Genomic DNA, 19,993 nt, shown 5'->3' on the forward strand with positions numbered 1-19,993 from the left:
CCGCCCGATTACTACAGTGCTGTTTCTCCTAAAGATCCTAGATTAAATGGCATACTCCCAGATACAAAAATACTTGGAAACCAACTCTCTACTAGGAACTAGGCAATCAGGCTTCCGGCCCCAACATGGGACAGAAACAGCTCTCATAGACCTCAAGTCACAGATAGATGAACTCCGGGATGAAGGAAAATCAGCCCTCCTTCTGCTCCTAGATTTATCAGCTGCCTTCGACCTGGTCGACCACAGGGTCCTATGCAGCCATCTGGATTCAGCAGCTCATTTCTCCGAAGAAGCCACTGCATGGATACAATCATTCCTAACCAACAGGACTATGAGAGTCTTCTCTCCTATGGCAGCAGCCAACCCCATCCCCATAACTTGCGGAGTGCCCCAGGGATCTTGCGTCTCACCCACCCTCTACAATATCTTTACCAGGCCCCTGTTCGACAATCTGGACCTTCTGGGTGTCACCTACACTAACTATGCAGATGACACTCAGATTCTCCTACCGCTTACCGGTGATTACGACAAGGATTTGGCATTGGTGAACAGGATATATCTCATCATCCAGGCATGGATGGCCACCCACGGTCTATGCCTGAATGATGACAAAACAGAGATCATCATCCTGGGCACTCCCTCGACCCTCAAAAAACTCAGCCCCGAATACTCATCATTCAACATAGACAATAATATTATTACTGTCGCCAAGGAGGTCAAAACACTGGGTTTCTATCTGGACTCCACTCTCTCCCTCAGCAAGCAGGTCAATGCCTTGGCCTCGGCCACGGCATACACATGCAAGTTGATCAGAGCAGGCAAGGCCTTCCTGTCTCAGGACAGTTGCATCACCCTAGCCAGAGCCCTCATCTTATCCAGGCTGGACTACTGCAACGCGCTATACATAGGAGCCAATAAACAAACCATCAAAAAAATCCAACTCCTACAAAATAATGCGCTAAGGGCAGCCCTAGGAATCCCCAAGAGAGAACATATCTCTAACACCAGAAGAGCCAACAACTGGCTCTCCACTCACGACAAAATAAAACAAAAAACTGCCTCCCTCACGCACAAATGCTTGAACAATGCAGAACCCCGCTACCTATCCGACAGATTCACTTTGAAGCCTACCACAGGAATCACCAGACTTGCCAACACCAACTACCTCTGGATCCCCAGATACAAACATGTCAAAATAGGAGGCAGCAGCTTCCAGGTCAAGGCAGCACTCCTATGAAACTCACTACCTTCCCCTCTAAGAATCAATCAATCCTATCACAAGTTCCGTCAAAGCATCACTAGTTGGCTCAAAGATGCAGACATCTAGGCATATACCTTGCTGACTTTGCCCGGCACCTCTCTCTACACCGCATGCACCAACCACTGTGTAAAACTATGCATGCCATCAATGTACCCGCCTGTATATATCGTAACTTCATTGTGCCAACATGTAACCAAGCGGCACTTGCACATAATTGTATTTTACATGTTGTAACCAAGCTTTGAATATCCTTATGCCTTGCGCCTGAATACCCTTGGGTCTGGAGCGCAATACAAATAATAAACTAAACTAAACTAAACTATACTTAGCTGCTACCCTTCCATCAGCAGAGTGTACTATACTTAGCTGCTACCCTTCCATCAGTAGAGTGTACTACACTTAGCTGCTACACTTCCATCAGCAGAGTTAGGGTACTACTCTTAGACTGTACTACACTTAGCTGCTACCCTTCCATCTGCAGAGAGAGGGTACTATACTTAGAGTGTACTACACTTAGCTGCTACCCTTGCATCAGCAGAGAGTTTACTACACTTAGTTGTACCTGGAAAAGCCTTGTCCCGGATTCACGCTGGAGCATGTATATCCAGAGTCCGACTCACAGAATGTTTAAGTCTACAACTCCCATCAGCTCCAGCAAGCATAGCTGGCCATGGGATATCATAGGCGTTTTGTTGCCCTAAACATCTGGAGGGTGACACATTGGGTACACATGAGGTGAAGGAGCTTAACTATGGAAGCAACATTAAGTAATTTAGGGTCTCATCACGAGTTTGGCGGTAACCCTTAAATGCGGCGGTAGCACTATTACCGCCGCATTTAATGGTCCGCCAAATCACAGCTTTGGCTGATCTCCCTCCAGCTTTTAGCTGGGGGAAATCCGTCAAAAATTTGCGCTATTACCGCCGGCGGGAAATCCGCCGGCGGTAAGAGCGCAAAATTTCCCCGTTGAGCACAAAGGGGAATGGGGCATTCCCTAATGGGCTCAGTGGGGAATGGGGATTTCCCGTTCCGCCAACCCGTGATCCTGGCGGTAGGGCTGATGATGCCAGCGCTATTAGCGCCAGCGTTACCGCCCAACTCGTGATGATGCCCTTAGTGTTCATTGATAGGGTTGTCCACCATCTTACCTCTGTTGTGGGAAACAGAGTGAGTTACCTAGCTGTGTCACCAGCATAGAACCTCTTATCATCAAACATTTAACCCACACTGTGACACTTTTCATCTGGCATAAATGAACAGGAGCCAACCTCCAGTGCTTCTCTATAGGGTCTTTCCTTAGCAGGGCTATTTCTCGAACTCAAAACATTCTGCTGTCAGTAAGACACCCATTTGCCATATGAGTATATTATCTACACATACTTAAGTCATAAAACATCCACTCACCACACGTTTCTATATACTTATTTATTTCTGTTTCACAAGGCACCAGCTAAGTGCAGTTGAGGAGGGGGTGTGAAGATGAGCAGTACATGCCAAGTGAGAGACCATTACAATAAGTGCAGCTAAGTGCCTTAACATGGTCCATGCATGTGAGGCAAGTCAGAACACATTGCAATGCAATGCCAGCACACGCCGGGAGGGGTCGGGTGGTGGGGGGACTGTAAGGAGTCCTGGCAGAGTCATCCTGTCCTGGGACCAGGACAGCATCAGCTGAATGAATCATGAGTCAAAGGACTGCTTGAACAGAAAAGGTGTCAGCTTTTACCTAATCAATAAGTGGTTCCAGAGACCGCTATGGGGGAGGGGAGGATGCTCCATACAGTATTCAGCAGTCTGCACCTGTTTTCCTTATTCTTAATACAGGCCAGTGTGAGGGAAATGCAGATTCCTGATCTTAGTACCTTAGCAGGGCAGTACTTCATGTTTGTTGGTGTCTGTGGACTGGTGCAACCCCCTCCCGCCTCCAATAGTTTGTACGAATGATTCACATGGTCTACAGGGAAGTGATCTGAGGGACAGTGTTGTATGACCTCTGGTTCACCAGGCCAGGATCAGCCTCGCTGCCATGAATCACAACTGGTAAACATGGACTTTAGGGCGGCCAGGTATAGGCTATTACAACTGCACTGGAAAGCACTATGATGTTAGTTACCTCCACTGTATGAGACATGCCCAGCAATGGCAAGAGATGGAGGTGGTGGCCGGATTGCCTGATGACGTCCTGTATTTGGGGGGTGAAGGAGAACAGGCCCTCATTGGTGATACCCCGGTCCATTGCTACTGACACAGCAGTTAGGGTAGTAGCCACCGTGGCTGGCGGGTGAAAGGACAGGAGGGATGGCTGAGCCAAGGTGAATCACCCCCAAGTGTGATGTGTTTAGGCATAAACTATTAACAGTCGTCCGGTCACTGCTGCTCCATATTCAAGAGGATATGGCCACGGAGTCAGGAGAAGCTTTTCCCAGCTTGAAATGAATCTGGGCATTGCCTGTGTATGTTTGGAAGGAGGTGGAAAATGGAGCCGTAAGGATAGAACGTGGCTGGTGGTAAGCATTAAAGAGCCGAGGGGAGTGGACAGAACCTTGGGGTACGCCAGAGTTAAGGAGATTTGCCTTGAAGTGCAAGCAGCCTCACCTGACTTGTAGTTTTCTGTTTTAGGAAACAATCCATTCAAAAGGGAGACCCTGAATGCCAAAGGAGCCACTTAGGACACAAAGGAGGGTTGCGTGGTTCACTGTGTTGAACACTATTGACAGATCAAGGACGAGGACAGCTAGGGTGGCATTATACAGTGAGTGCAAGAGTTCATCCCTCATAAACAACAGGGCTCATTCAGGACCTCTGGAAGGCCAGATTCTTAAATGGCGGCCATGCAGCAGGTAATCAGTGTCCAGGCTCAGCAGCTGCTTGGTAGCCATTTTCACTACGATCTTCCCTGAGGAAGCAGTGTAGGCTACTGGACGATAGTTAGCTAGAATGTCTACCCAATGTCTTCTTCCTCTAGATGCCACCGTGATGTCGTGGAGCGCTCTCTATCCAGCCACCGCCTTAACTGCCCCTCCAGCGCCACAGCTGGGCCCCGTCTAGATACTCCTTCCCACCTTTACAGGAGCATAAGTCTACAGAAGGAGAACCCTCGAGCAAAAACTTTTTTCTTATTGACTTCATCCTCTGTAGACCCAAGCGATATGCGGCACGCAAGTGTCGAACACACTCCCTGGTATAGTTTGCACACTCACCAACTACCTAACACTTAAGCACAGGTGGTATATCTCAGAAGGCGTACCCACACACCTAAGTCCATGTCAATCGATGTGTGGATCTTGCGTTGTGAAGAAAAGGGTTGTAACCAATTAACCTCAGGTTGCCTTAAACTTACCTAATATGTCATGGTCTGAAGAGAAATGGAACTGGTGTGCTGCCAAAGTTTTTATCATACTTGATCGCGGGCCAATTGACCTTCTCCAAATTTATGTTTTTTTCTTCTGTTTTTTTTAGGAATTTTGGTTCATTTTAATTAAATATAGATGTGGGATGGAGTAAGGGAATAGGTTAAGATTGGGGGAGGACGGTGGGGAAGGGGGTCTTCTCCCACATTTCGAGCAAACAAACAAACAAAATAATTAGGTCAATTTGGAAAATGTCAATTATTTCGATCAAATAGACCGAACCATTGCCGTGCCACTCTTTCGGCAGTCTGCAAATCAGCAGGGGTTTCCCAAGAATAATGGAGCCCTACGTAGAATGCTGCATCCATGTTGCAAGACAACGGCCTACTCCGGACATCCCTTTATATACGTGTAGGGGGAAGCAATCTACTAGGTAGTGTTGAGCACCCAGGCACCTACAAAGAGCCCGCCTTGGTTCTTCTCATATCTCAGCTACATCCAATAGTTTACTGTCCATTTGGTGGGTGGTCTCTATCTTGGGCTGTGATTCATCCTTAAGCACATGGTGGTCGGCATCCAGACCACCTGCCGCAGCATCAGCACATTGATCTGCACCTCTCATGTCCCCAGGGCTTCAGTGCGCTATGCTAGCACACTCATCATTGTGCTAGGAACCCCAGATTGCCTCTCTTGGATGGAGCCATTTCTCTGATCACCAGGGGCATAGCTTAGGGGGCGGGCGTGTGTGTCTCTCAATGCTTGGCATTCATTCTCGATGGAGTCTTCAGTTTGGGAGTTTATGGCACCGCCATTTTCCCAGCAAACCCTGCTGAACAACAGGGAATGTCGCTGGAATATTTGTTCCTATTTTTATCATAATTTGTGGTGCTCCCACTACCAAACTAAATTGCTTCTTGGCACTGTGGAAGGTTGCAGCGCTAGTTCAATGCTGGTGTCTTCGTAGTCCAGGTGGAGATGGAGTGGGCAAACTAATACTTTGTGGAACAAGGGAGAAGTATTAAGGAGCACAAGGAAGTCAATGGGCCTCATTACGACCCTGGCACTCCCGGTTTGAAGGGGGCCGTACAGCACCGGCCCCCTTCATTCCGGGAGCGCCGATTACAAGCTTCCCATCGCGGGACCCGGATCGCACGCCTGGTAAAACGTTGGCAATGGTCAATGGAATTAGTATGCTCAAGGGCAGTGAATCAACTCCTTCAACTGTGTGTCCCGCGTGGGGAAGAGGGAGGCAATAACGGGCAAGATGTAATCTGCCCGTTATTTACTCCGTCCCCATTCCCATTGAGCCCTATGGGGGCTCAAATGGGAATTGGGAAGGGTTCCTGCATGGAGGACCTACCGGTCCCTCCTATCTCGGAGTAACCCGGTAAGTCCCCATTGCAGGAACCCGGTAATGGTGCCCGGAACGGTGGCAGCCATAGAGCTATTAGCTCCATGGCTACCGCTGTTCTCGTAATGAGGCCCAATGACTGGTAAGAATATTTGAATAAAAGAGATTGCAAACTTTTCGAAAATATCATTAAGAAACATACGTTACCGTAGATTTCTTCGAATACCATTTCACCTAATGAGATTTCCCTGAATTTATTTCACCAAAAATGGTAGTGGAAATGGTATATGTATAATACATAATTGGTGGGGTGTGAGGTAAGTGTATAAGTTATGGTAGGGAGGGGAGAGGGGGGCTGCAGGGGATCTACCCCGCATAAATAAAAAAAAGTAGAAAAAGTAAAAAGGAGATTTTGTTTTTCAGTGAAATGGATCCAGTGAAATCTCCATTAGGTGAAATATTTTCAAAGAAATCACATAGATCCATTCAATAAATATAGTCCTTGGAAAATCATACTGTGAAAAAGCTGAGGTGAAAAAACAGCATTAACTGTGGCCAGCAATCAAAAGATGCAATACGACATCAGACCTTTATGTGGGCCAGGGCCGCACAGGTCCCGGATCAGGCACAATTACCTAAAGACCTCATTTCAGCCCATATAGGCACCGGATGTGGAGGCAACTTTACCCAGGAACCCTGGTCTGCCTATGCTGACCTGCCGCAAGCACCTTCCCCAGGCTGTTGATGGCTGAGCAGTTATGCTGGCAGTGAGCACTTCACACAGACAAGTCAAACGTGCACATGCACAATGACTCAAGTGCTAGTTAGCCGTGTAACAACACCCAACTCAGATAATGATCACATGCATTCATGTGTTTATCAGTTATTCCATATGACAGAAGCATGTGAATGCTGTGAAAAATCCTGCACTAAGATTTTACAGCATTTCAGAAATCAGATATTTATACATATTATAAACGCAAACCACTTCAGTTCTTCAAAGAGCTACCTTTAATCAGACACATGTTTGTACTGCTGACCGCTCTGGCTTCTACAGGGTAGAGACTGCAAAGAAAAACAAGCATTGTCAAAGCCAACAGTTTGGGCGTGCGTTTAGGCATTTGCTAGGCACTTATATTGTGGTGCTTGCTAGCCATAAGATCGCAAGAGCTGGCAAATGGCGTGATTACCTGGACATGTGATAGCAGTGCTTGGCAAATGCCTGTTTAATGCCTATACTGCTACAATTAAGTCAATCATTCTCAGCAGACTGATTAGAAGTAAATCGGGAAGGTTAGTTTGGTGTTTCGGGTTGATAGATTGAGCTCAAAGAGATCCCAGGGGGATGTGTTTTGGGGCGCAAGGGGCAGATAGGGGGTGGCAATGGTCAATGGAATTAGTATGGTCAAGGGCAGTGAATCAACTCCTACGACTGTGTGTCCCTCTTCCCATGTCGTCTCCCATCTAGATGTATTGTAACGCAATAGTTTTGAGGTCTAGGTGGCACTTAAGCGCAACCTAATATCCCAAATTAAAAAAACCCATTACACGCACCACAGATAATCTGCACAGTGCGACCAGAAGGGAATTTCCGAAATCATGAACGAATTCCAAACCGCTTAGCATCACAGCTACTTTGCAACTCTATCCCTGTACATTTCAGTAACACAATCTTTGTTGACTCGCCTGCTCTCCTGACAGTCTATCACAGCAGCCATCCACTAGCCAGATCTCCATGGGTCGATAGCAGGGACATAGCCACCCCTACCTACCATCAAGCTGATAAAAAATGCACCCACGCATTCTATAAAATCCTCCTTTCAATTCTCATACCTAGGACTTCGGTCCTCCAAGGGCTTTCATCCCACCGTTCTTTGAGGCCCTACGATGGCACTGGGCTCTATAGAAATGTTGTATGACATCAAAAAAATATCCAAGACCACCTCGACCAGAAATACTCTAGAGCTACTCCCAAACACAAAGGAGAAACAGCCCTGAACAATGTCCCAATACAAACCTTGGGGAATTTCCACAAGTTCTCAATACGAGAAGAGCACAATCATCACCGGCAAGACAGCAGCATCACCACTAGATCTCTGCCCTCCCAACACCTGCAAGGCACAAGCCTTCCAAACTGCTCACAACAAGCCACTCGTAAAGAAACCCGCAGCTGACCATGATGACCCATCTCCAACAACACCTTCACAGCAAAATTCCTTGAGAAATGAATTTACCGACAACCAAAGGACCACATTGAAATCAACAGCATCCTGCATGAATCACAACACGGGTTCAGACCAAAGACATAATCGATTCTCACATCTGTACACGACACACTCAAACTTGATCCTGTCCAAAATACACCAAGCATGCTCCTCATTCTGGACACCTCGGTAGTTATCAACACCATCATCTATAAAATCCTAAACTACTCGTGGCCGTCTGATCTGAGGTATCCGCAGTTTATTGTGTGTTATATTTCGTATAAGACAGCACGTAGACTGCATGCATGCACTCCATTAAGACAACCCCTGCAAAATCACTTGTGGAATATCTCTTTGATCCAGACTATCAGCACTCCCAGCTCAAATTCAATTTCCTCTGTCTCGTATTCAAATCCCTCCATGGTCTTCCCCCCCTATCTTTCCTCCCTCCTCACTTTCTACACTCCTTCTTGATCTGTCTGCTCTTCCAATCTCTACCTACTCTCCTCTCCAGCTCCACCCTGTGCCCCTTCTCGCTTCCGCTTTTTCCAACTCTTTGCCCCTTACCACTCGAACCACCTTCCTCTCTTCATCTGCTCTACTTCTCCATTCACTTACTTTCGTACCTCTGTAAAATCGTATCTCTTTCATTCACCTCCTTAAAACCCTTTGCTTCCTCTCTTACTTCAATTAGTTCTCTCACCCACACCTCCTATTCCTTTTCCTACTTCTCTTCCATCTCTCTCTCTCCTCTCTCTCTACTCCCTCCTCCCTTATGTCCTGTACTTTTCTAATCCTCTTCTCTTCCTTCCTTCTCCCTTACTCCCTCTGCCTCCTCTCTTACTTCTGCTCTCACCTTTCATCGTACCCACTATCTCTTCTCTCTTTTTGTCCCCTCCCTTCTCTTCTTCCCTTCCATAATGTACATTGTTTTTGTATTGCTTTCTGGTTTAATTCAATTGTTATGTAATGCGCTGTATATTGTTGGTTCCCCTTGTAAAGCGTTTTGGATTAAAACGCTAAATAAATTCGATAAAATACAAAATACAAATGTACTTCCCTTTCAATGGCTGCCATCTTGGAAGTTATCCGCCACTAGAGACTCATCTAGTTCAAATGAGGTTGGTACTAAAATCCCCTACAAACTTGTCCATCCCTCAAGACCAAATCAACCACACCTTGGCATTGTGAGCTTATGGCCTGTTAGTAACGTGCATGGAATGAATGGGGTTGCAGAATAACTTTGACTCCAAATAATCAAACCAACTCAGGAAGATTGCAAAGAGTCTGTTTTATTAACATTTATCTAAAACAGAGAGTTTACAACGGACATCAACGGACGTTTGCTCAGCTCTCTACAATTTTCTCATAAGAACATCCTTATATGCAAAAAATAATCAAAGGGGAAGTCATACTACGTGGCAAATAATAGAAAACCTATCAAGGGGAGGGATTGGCCAAGGAAGACATATAAATATACTTTCTATAGGGACTAGGATTGTGATTGGCTGCCGAACTGTCAGCTGGACAGCTTATGCCTACCTCTAAAACATGTCATCTCTTCACTGTTGAGTACACAGTTCATCATTGGTCTTCAAACTATAAGGCCCTTCGTTATACAGCCCTCTACAATTGGTTGGCATGCTCATGCCATATCTGGTACTTTCAGTTCACTTAGCAGCATGTAAATTCAGACTCAGGTGCCAGGAAGTGGACTTGACTTTACCTCCCCCACAATTAGCCCAACATCTCTCATCACCCATGCCTTCTGCCATTAAGATTGTCTTTGAACTTGGCCTTGCAAAGTATCCTTGTCTCTAGGAATATATGGGAGTGCAGGCACTCACTATTGTTGTTGTAGGATTCCAAGTTCAACTCTATTTGCATCCTTGGCTCATTTTGCAGCATTTATATGTCTTAAATTAATAAAACCTGACACCCTTAGTGTTCTTTCTTTGCACCTTAACACGGGATGATTTATCCTTTGAACGTTCGCTGCTTTCAAGAATAGATAACCGACCTGGGCTGTTTTAGTTTGATAACAGGCCAGACAGCCTCGTCATGCGCTTCCACGATCTCAACTTATTCTTGCTGCAACACGATTCTCGTGTTTCCTTTCCATGGGTCCTGCTTACTAAATTCATGATACCGATATCCAGTTCTTATAAAATGGTGTCATCGCCTATAGTCCATTCACTGCATATAGCCAACTTCTATGTTGACTTGGTCTACTTATATTTCAGCGTCTGTACAATTATTGAACGGTTGATTTTCTGCAGCATGTGGCACACGTGCAATCTTCGTTTCGCATATGAAAATGTACTCGATTCTTAACTTCGCCATCCTTTTCTGCAGAATCCATACATCATCTTCAGCCAGTATTCTCAGGGCATCACACGTGCTTCTCTTTCTGCTCCTTTTCATATTCCTTCAGGGAGTTCCACCCTCAGATTGTCTTTTTGGGGATACATACGATAGGGTTTTCTCAGTGGATACCTTCATTTGAATATCTGCTGCGGTATTGGCACAACTGCTGGTGTCAAACATAGCACAATCTGAGGTCTCCAACATATGGGAGGTAGGAGGGTGGGATTTCCTGCAGAAGCATGCAGCTGCTCCTCTACATTCCCCTCTCTGGTCAAGTCCTCAACCACCTCCTCAATTGTCTTCACATCCAGATATTTTCTCTTGAAGAACTGCATCTTCAGAGTCCAGATCTTCATCACCCCCTCAGGATGCTGGCTGATTTGACATGATCATCTACACTCCTGGTCATGTAGTTGCATTGTCCATTCGGATTACAATAGACTCACCAGTCCACATATTTCTTATGATTCTTTGGATACAGGAACTTTAGGTGCTACAATGCTGGCCTCTATGTATTTTCTGGCTTCTTCATCTGTCAATTCCTTGGATCCAAACCCAGATTCGACATTGATCATGATCTTCATCCCTACCGCTTTCTTCGCTGTCTTCTTGCATTGGGCAATCGTTATCCTGATCACACAGAATCCAAACATCACCATCACAAATATTGTTCCAAGAATCTTGAATATGTTTGTAACCACTGCGTAATCCATGTGAATATGGAGGCAAACCAACTATCATCTTCAATGTCCTCCGTTGGGTCTTCTATCTTGTTATGCAGGTTTGTTAACAACGTTTTGGGCTCTGTCAAGGTCCGATTCTCGTCATCATGAGAAATTGTGAACGTGCAACATGAAGGCCCAATTTTGGCCGAACTCCTCCTTCCATCACTGTGATCATATTAAGGACATATATCTGTTCTGCAGGGTCATTAGTCGTATGGCCCTCAGCTCTTCCTTGATAGTGTTGATTCCCTTTATGGTGGTATTGATTGTCTGCAGAAGCTCCCATCTTGTAATCTGCAGCCACTTGGTGGTGGCCATCATCTGGATCCCAGGCATGAATATAGTCGTAAATATTGAGGCAGTCTTGCTGAACAAACTGTGTGCATTAGGAATGGAGTCATATGCTGTTATTGATTTAGCTGAGAAGTAATTCCCTCTTCTGGTCCAATTGAGAAGTTCAAACAATCCTCTTTTTCTCTAATGTTCAGGTCACTCTGATGAATCACTAATGCAGGAACTTAGAGGAGAACCAAGGAACATACTCCAGCCCACTCCTTGGGCAACTTCATGTAGGCCCTAAACCCACAAGCCTAATATCGATCCGTAAGGACAGCTGTCCCTCTGCCATCCTAGAAACGTCAACTGTAGTTCTGCATTACTACATGATTCTTTCCGTGTCTTCAGAAACAACAACGTTGCATTAGCCAATGGGATTACAACCATTGGACCTGACTCATTTTCTACCCATGTCAGTAGTTTAGCATGCTAAGCCCATGACTTCAAACACCCATTGTTCACCCTTTGTACCTCTTGTACATATTATGGCTTTAGTCGATGAGCTGCACAGGACATCATTCCTTCTTCCCATCCCTTTTTGGACTTCACTCGTCCATAGACTAAGGATTGAGTCTTCTCCCAAGATCAGGGTGATCCAGCTATTTCTGTCACATCAGAGCAGTTAATTTTCTTCATCTCTTCAATGACCACATCATCCTGTCCTGCTGCAGGATGTGCACGACCCCCCCTTCTCCCCTTTCCGCTTCCTGGTGCCCTTGATCCCGCCTCCGACACAATGTGATTGGTGCATTACACCCTCATAAGGGACATCCCAGGGCAGCCCTCTGCCTGGCAGCCCATAGATCTTCGCCGTGCATACTTAGAAAGATTTGTGAACACCAGCCTGAATCTATTCAGGACAGATTTGTAAATGTTGCCTTGCATTGCATACTAACATACTTGTAAATGTCAACAAGTGCCATACCCAGAGGGAACTGTGAATGTTGGCCTACGTCGCATCTAGATAGGTTCATGAATGTTATTGCCACACCTATATAGAATTTTATACACTAGGCTGTGTCGCATCTAGATAAGATTGTGAAGTTTAGCATGTGCCACATATAGATGGAATTATGAAGGTTAGCAAGTGCCACAGTTATACTCGTGAACATTAGCCTGCACTGCACCTAGATAGGATTGTGAATGTTAGCATGTGCCACAATTAGATAAAATAGTGAATGATAGCATGTGCCACACTTAGATGGAATTGTGAATGATAGCATGTACCACACTTAGATGGAATTGTGAATGGTAGCATATGCCACACTTAGATGGAATTGTGAACATTAGCCTGTGTCGCATCTAGATAGAAATATGAATGCTAGCATGTCCCACACTTAGATAGAATTGTGAATGTTAGCATGTACCACACTTAGATGGAATTGTGAATGCTAGCATGTGCCACACTCAGATGAAATTGTGAATAATAGCAAGTGCCACACTTAGATGGAATTGTGAATGATAGCATGTACCACACTTAGATGGAATTGTGAATGGTAGCATGTGCCACACTTAGATGGAATTGTGCACATTAGCCTGCGTCACATCTATATAGAAATGTGAATGCTAGCATGTCCCACACTTAGATTGAATTGTGAATGTTAGCATGTACCACACTTAGATGGAATTGTGAATGCTAGCTTGTGCCACACTTAGATGAAATTGTGAATAATAGCAAGTGCCACACTTAGATGGACATTGTGAATGATAGCACGTGCCACACTTACCCAGAATTGTGAATGATAGGCCTTATTGCTCACATATGCGTCCTTCAGGCCTAACGCAGCCAGAGCCCAGTCTGGGTGTCCACTCTCCAGACTGCACCATCCAACTGATATCTTCAGCACCGCACCTAACGCTAGGATGCAGCTCCTATCCGGCTTTTCATCCGCTGCACACATATCTGGTGCACCCACGCACCTACCTACATCTCTACCTTTCTCTACTGACCAGAACTAAGGTTCCTGAGGGCGTTCAACCTACCAGCACTTTGAGGTCATACCAATGATATATAGAGTGCTATATAAATGCCAAATAACATAACATAACATAACATAACATAACATAACATAACATAACATAATAGGATGCACAAGCATCTTGCTCTTCCATCCAGGTTCTTTTTCCATCTCTGTAGTCTTGATATAGTCATCCTGGGATGGAAACTACCATTTCGATTGCCATCGTAAAGTGGCACAACTTCCCTGAAATTGTCCACTAGTTATACATGCTGCAAGATGACTGAGGCACCTTGCATTGTGTTCTGGGACTTCTCTGGCAATGAAAGTTTGCACTGTATTCATGGCATAGAGTATGAGAGAGCAGACATAGCAACTATCCTTAGATGTCTTTTCCCCCACGTTGGTACCACATGTCATTCCCAAAGTGTGTTGCGTTATCTAGATAGGTATTGATCCCCTCACTATCTTCCTCTACATCTCTCTTGTGTCTCCCAAAAGTTCTGAAATAATCATGGAGTGAATCAAAAGTAGTTTTCTTAGTAGGGAGAACCATAGGGACCTCTTTCACAATTGAACTGCTAATATGATAAAGTCTGTTAAAAATGGGGAACAGAAAGACAAAGAGAAAAATCATGCAAGCGTATATTATGCATACGAACATAGGCATCCATCTCTCGTGCCATCCTACTACTCGTTGCACTTGTTCTTTGCTTAGAACCGTGCCACTTTCCACTTTAATCATTTTTAATACAATCTTCAAATTTCTATATACTTGTTACTGTAAAATCTGCTCGATGATAGCAATAAGGAGCCTTCTTATCACTGTCCCATTTTTAGGATCCTGTAAGAAAGTGCGAATATCAACGTTTCTTCTCACAAGAGCATGGTAAGCTTGAAGTATAAATACAAAAACAGCAAGCACAAGCCGATGAACGTCACTATTGGTAAGTACCATATGCTTACCGGCTTAGAACAGGTATTCTCCACAAAATGAATCTGGATACTGATCTCGTTTCCAATTTCTAATCAAGAACTGACGTTTAGGCATAACTCTGATGCTTCAACGTGTATTTCTAAAAGTTAATTTTCAAACTACTGTAATTCGCTGCACGTCTTTGCACTCTCTGCTAAAATATCTATAAAGAGTGTCCACTGAATTCCAGTACAATACAAAATCTGTATTAACTGCTGTTTGCCTTATGTCCTTCGTAGTCATCGATCGAGTCTGCACACGCTGACATTCTTCTTCTTGTCTTGCTACTGGATCGGCAATGGTGGGAGCATGGGTCTCACCTTTATAGGCCTTTACATCACTCAGGTGAAGCCAAGCTCATCTTCCTTGGACCTTTACAGCTGTAAAGCACACACACCAGGTTCCAGCATGCAGCGGGTCTTGGCAAATACCCTTTCTAAATGTGCCCTAGGAACTCACACACGCCAGGTTCCAGCATGCAGCGGGTCTTGGCAAATACCCTTTCTAAATGTGCCCTAGGAACTCACACACGCCAGGTTCCAGCATGCAGCGGGTCTTGGCAAATACCCTTTCTAAATGTGCCCTAGGAACTCACACACGCCAGGTTCCAGCATGCAGCGGGTCTTGGCAAATACCCTTTCTAAATGTGCCCTAGGAACTCACACGCGCCAGGTTCCAGCATGCAGCGGGTCTTGGAAAATACCCTTTCTAAATGTGCCCTAGGAACTCACACACGCCAAGTTCCAGCAGGCAGCGGTCTTGACAATTACACTTTCTAAATGTGCCTTAGGAACTCACATACGCCAAGTTTCAGCATGCAGCGGGTCTTGGCAATTACTCTTTCTAAATGTGCCCTAGGAACTCACAGGCCAAGTTCCAGCATGCAGCGGGTCTTGGCAATTACCCTTTCTAAATGTGTCCAAGGAACTCACACACACCAAGTTCCAGCATGCAGCGGGTCTTGGCAATTACCCTTTCTAAATGTGCCCTATGAACTCAGACACCAAGTTCCAGCAGGCAGCGGGTCTTGGCAATTATACTTTCTAAATGTGCCCTAGGAACTCACACACACCAAGTTCCAGCAGGCAGCGGTCTTGGCAATTACACTTTCTAAATGTGCCCTAGGAACTCAAACACACCAAGTTCCAGCATACAGCGGGTCTTGGCAATTACACTTTCTAAATGTGTCCAAGGACCTCACACACACCAGGTTCCAGCATACAGCGGGTCTTGGCAATTACACTTTCTAAATGTGTCCAAGGAACTCACACACACCAGGTTCCAGCATGCAGCGGGTCTTGGCAATTACACTTTCTAAATGTGCCCTAGGAACTCACACACACCAAGTTCCAGCAGGCAGCGGTCTTGGCAATTACACTTTCTAAATGTGCCCTAGGAACTCACACGCCAAGTTCCAGCATGCAGCAGGTCTTGGCAATTACCCTTTCTAAATGTGTCCAAGGAACTCACACACACCAGGTTCCAGCATGCAGCGGGTCTTGGCAAATACCCTTTCTAAATGTGCCCTAGGAACTCACACACACCAGGTTCCAGCATGCAGCGGGTCTTGGCAAATACCCTTTCTAAATGTGCCCTAGGAACTCACACACACCAAGTTCCAGCAGGCAGCGGGTCTTGGCAATTACACTTTCTAAATGTGCCCTAGGAACTCAAACGCCAAGTTCCAGCATGCAGCAGGTCTTGGCAATTACACTTTCTAAATGTGCCCTAGGAACTCACACGCCAAGTTCCAGCATGCAGCATGTCTTGGCAATTACCCTTTCTAAATGTGCCCTAGAAACTCACACACCAAGTTCCAGCATGCAGCGGGTCTTGGCCATTACAGTTTTGAAATGTGCCCTAGGACCTCACACACCAAGTTCCAGCATGCAGCGGGTCTTGTCAATTACCCTTTCTAAATATACCCTAAGTACTCACACACCAAGTTCCAGCATGCAGCATGTCTTGGCAATTACCCTTTCTAAATGTGCCCTAGAAACTCACACACCAAGTTCCAGCATGCAGCGGGTCTTGGCCATTACAGTTTTGAAATGTGCCCTAGAAACTCACACACCAAGTTCCAGCATGCAGCGGGTCTTGTCAATTACCCTTTCTAAATATACCCTAAGTACTCACACACCAAGTTCCAGCATGCAGCATGTCTTGGCAATTACCCTTTCTAAATGTGCCCTAGAAACTCACACACCAAGTTCCAGCATGCAGCGGGTCTTGGCCATTACAGTTTTGAAATGTGCCCTGGGACCTCACACACCAAGTTCCAGCATGCAGCAGGTCTTGGCAATTACCCTTTCTAAATGTGCCCTATGAACTCAGACACCAAGTTCCAGCATGCAGCTGGTCTTGGCAATTACTCTTTCTAAATGTGCCCTATGAACTCAGACAACAAGTTCCAGCATGCAGCTGGTCTTGGCAATTACTCTTTCCAAATGTGCCCTAGGAACTCACACAACAAGTTCGATCAAGCAGCGGGGCTTGGCAATGACCCTATCTAAATGTGCCCTAGGAACTCACACACAAAGTTCAAGCAAGCAGCGGGGCTTGACAATGTGTCTTTCTTAATTTTCCCTTTGAGCTCACACACCAGGTTCCAGCATGCAGCGGGTCATTGCAATGTGGCTTTCTCAATGCACTCTAGACACTTGCACTTTGAGTTACAGTGGTCAGCGGGCCTCTTCACTGCGGTTTAATTAACATGCTCTAAAGATGCATTTTGCTTTGTCAGTCTATCATACCTTTGGGTTTTAGTCCTATTTGATTTTCTCGGGTCCCAGGCCTTCTCTCCATTGCCCCCTCTAGTTTCGTGGGCCCCTCTGTTCACGGGACAGGATATTGCCTAGTGTCTGCGACCACCATTTGTTGTTTGGGTCCACACCTGGGGATTCCCTTTGACAGCAGGGACTTTTGTCACTCCATGGATTCCTGCCTGCAGTCAGAATCTCTCCAACATGCCTTCTCCTCGGCTCTGTTGGTCTTCACTTCTGCTTAGCAGTTCGAGGGTTGATATCTGTATCTCCACCTCCATGCTCTTCTTACCAATTTTGCACCGTGTGGAGCCTTCACACCGAGCACCGATGCCATGCCATTCCACATCGAAAGTCTCGTGGGCCTTTTCAACCAGCAGCAATTCCACAGATTGTGCTACCTGCCTGTAGTCATTGAAGACAGACTTCATACCTGATCTCTACCTGCCATGTCTAGATGTCACATTCGCACCTAGGACAAGACGCTCAGCCAGTCAGGTGGCTAGAAACACGGGCAAGAACACACAGTGTACTGCTCGAATTTCTCCTGCTACCCAAGGACCTTCCATGGATGCACGCAATTTATTTCCCCAAGGCCTTTCAGAAAGGCCCCCTGCCCTGCCAACCCTCTGCCCCCAAGTCAACCCCCTATCCCCCTCACTCTCCACCACCCCAGCTCCAACCCCACTTACCTTCTTGCACTCTCAGCACCGCCGATCCGTCATGGGCTGCCAAAGACATAGAAAAGGGACTATGTTATTTTTCTATTTACTATGGCAGTGGACATATTGCTTTTCTTTCACTGGAGATTGGGCTCACACAATGTGCGTAGAGCTAACTAAAAACCAAAAATCTATTTGCAACCCAGACGATCCCTGGGTGCAAATAGCAATCATCCTCCTTAGAGGGTCGTACAGGACGGTAATGGCCCCTGAAACCTCATGAGAGCCTTGCGAAGCTCTGGCTGATGGGCCATTACCAGTCTTGTAAGGCCCCTACGCAGGGGTGATTGCTACACTTGGGGATAAGGGCTCTCAGCCAATCAGATAGCTGGAATTGTATGTGATAATGTTGCCTGGAAAGGATATTGATTATGTGGTTGCAGTAGGAGCGAAAGGGTTTGAAGCTTTTCATCTGGTGTAATCCAGTGCCAATATTCCCCACAATGCTTTATGTTAATGCTCTGGTCTTGCAAACAATTGTGTGCATTATGTGTGGATCCTGAGGACCTGTTTCCATTCTGTCTCCTAACAATGATTGTTCTTATATTTTCCCCAGTAGACTATTTCAGTCTAGCACTCTACTGTTCATCCTGAAGAAGGCGCAAAACCAAACTCTTCCTTCGGCCGAAACATGTCAACACCCTCTTGCGCCTCAGTATGACTGCAAGATATCCATTTAAACTCATTGCTATTGTCAACATGCACTCTGGAAATATTGCATGAATCAATATGGTTCTAACAAGTTTTGCTGAAACAACCATGGGTGTAATTTTAAGGAGTGGGGGGGCAAGGGTGTTGTCCCACCCCCCAACTTTTGTGGCACAGCATTTTGTCCCACTCATTAGGCAGCAGCCCTCTTTCATTTAGAAGTCATTTCCCCCCACCCCACCATTTTCAGTAAAGTTACTCCACTGAAAACAACCTTATTTTGAATATAAACCTTTGTCTGAGGATGCAACATGTATTGTAAATTAACCTGTTTAGTTTTCAGGTCTTGCAGATAATTAATGTGTTCTCCACTCGTCTAAAAGGTTCTGTGTTATGGGAAACTCCTGTGCTACAGTTATGTTAACCAGAGCTAAACAAATAAAGGACCCAGTAGGCAACGCTTCCGCCTTCGAAGGATAGCACAGGGGCAACGCGCTGGTCTCAGAAACAAGACCACGTAGGGCAACAGAGGTTCGGATCCCTGGTACGCACTGGTGCGTTATAAAAAACAATTAAATAAAGTATCCATGGAGCCTGCTTGCAACTTCTGTTTTTTTTTCTTTCCCCAAGGCCCTAGTAGTTCTGGTTATGCAATGAGCAATGAACGTTCATGTAATTTACAGCACCGTTCTTAAAACTGATTTATGTACCATTTTATTGCAGTTTGCCATCTCTGAGCTTGTTCCTGCCATGAAGCAACGTTAAACGCCTTCAGCGATTTCAAGAAAAAAAAATAAAAAGAAAGTACACGTGTATTTTATTGAGTCACTTCAACCTCCAATGAGAGAAACTATCAGCACACTTGACAGCACACCTTTGTTATGCTGGAAACATCTGAAAAATGTCAATTTAGATTTAATCTGCCTTCTCCACATTCCAAATGTGTTCAAAATGGTTTTCTCTTTGCAACCACACTTACTGCCCCCACCGTTCCGCCCTGCTTCCCGACAGAGCCTGAAAGTAACCGTTGGGAACGGAAAGGACCCCCGCGTTGCTCCAACGTGTTGCCCTATTTCTTTGTTTAGTTCAAATAGGACACTAGTGGAATACTGTTGTGAGTTTCACACGTGCACACACGCTTGCACCCATCTCTCTGCTCTGTTCACACAGAATATGGCTTTCACCCCTGCTGTGGACTCAAGGGCTGGGGGCAGTCAAAGGCCATGTCCAACGCCCCACAGCGGGGGTGAACGCCATTTCCAACCTCCAGGATTTAACCAGGGGTGGAGAGGGTGCTCCTTTTCTATTTCTATGGCGGCGGCCAGGAGTGGGA

The 19,993-nt window shown here is 45.7% G+C and overlaps 1 long non-coding RNA gene across 1 annotated transcript in view; it reads left to right on the forward strand.

Moving 5' to 3' along the window:
- Window positions 1-19,288, forward strand: part of LOC138467167 (uncharacterized) — a 76,104-nt gene extending 56,816 nt beyond the window's left edge. The window contains exons 4-5 of the long non-coding RNA XR_011268089.1: window positions 14,393-14,499; window positions 18,569-19,288. This is a non-coding gene — a long non-coding RNA (uncharacterized lncRNA). The remainder of the gene's footprint in view (window positions 1-14,392; window positions 14,500-18,568) is intronic.
- The last annotated feature ends 705 nt before the right edge of the window (window positions 19,289-19,993 follow it).

Source organism: Ambystoma mexicanum, chromosome 4q (assembly GCF_040938575.1).
Source record: "Ambystoma mexicanum isolate Mex_15411 chromosome 4q, UKY_AmexF1_1, whole genome shotgun sequence".
Taxonomy (NCBI): Eukaryota; Metazoa; Chordata; class Amphibia; order Caudata; family Ambystomatidae; genus Ambystoma; species Ambystoma mexicanum.